This window comes from Mustela nigripes, chromosome 1, assembly GCF_022355385.1.
Source record: "Mustela nigripes isolate SB6536 chromosome 1, MUSNIG.SB6536, whole genome shotgun sequence".
Classification (NCBI taxonomy): domain Eukaryota; kingdom Metazoa; phylum Chordata; class Mammalia; order Carnivora; family Mustelidae; genus Mustela; species Mustela nigripes.
Genome location: NC_081557.1, coordinates 111804658 through 111805248, shown reverse-complemented (window position 1 = coordinate 111805248; position 591 = coordinate 111804658). Strand labels below are relative to the sequence as shown.

Sequence of the window (591 nt, the reverse complement as noted above, 5' to 3'; positions counted from 1 at the left end):
TTAATCAATACTTTCCAAACCCTTTGACCCATAGCAACAATTAACTCCAGAGATGTGCCTATCTCTCTCCATCATACTCTTCTGATAGGAATAATAGGCAATCTTTTTCCTTGCCCCCATTAGTGAACCTGTGGATGTGTGCAGTGGCTATGTTGGGGATGAACACAGCTAAGACCTAGATCCCAGGCAAAATCTCAAACCAAACTGCACCTTGGTTAGCAAAGCTAAACCTTTCCTTTGTGGCCCCTTTAAAAAGACCCAGCATCATTCATTGATTTTCTAATGTGAATAGACTTGCATACCTGGGATAAATCCCACTTGCTTGTGGTATGTAACCCTTTTTATGCATTGTTGGATATGATTTGACAATTTTCTTTTGAGGATTCTTCTCAATGAATGTGTGTACGTTCATAAGAGATACGATTTGCAATTTTCTTATGAAGCTTTGTCTGCTTTCAGATTTTGGTATTTGGCATTTGGTTTTAGGGTATGCTGGCTTATAAAATGAGTTAGAAAGAATTCTCTCTGCTTTTGTCTTCTGGAAGAGAGTCTAGAAAATTGATATGATCTAAATGTTTCATATAGTTTATC

The 591-nt window shown here is 37.4% G+C and overlaps 1 pseudogene; it reads right to left on the bottom strand.

The window, feature by feature from the left end:
• LOC132022841 (NADH dehydrogenase [ubiquinone] 1 alpha subcomplex subunit 1-like) lies at positions 1–265 on the bottom strand (annotated as a pseudogene).
• Positions 266–591: the final 326 nt, after the last annotated feature.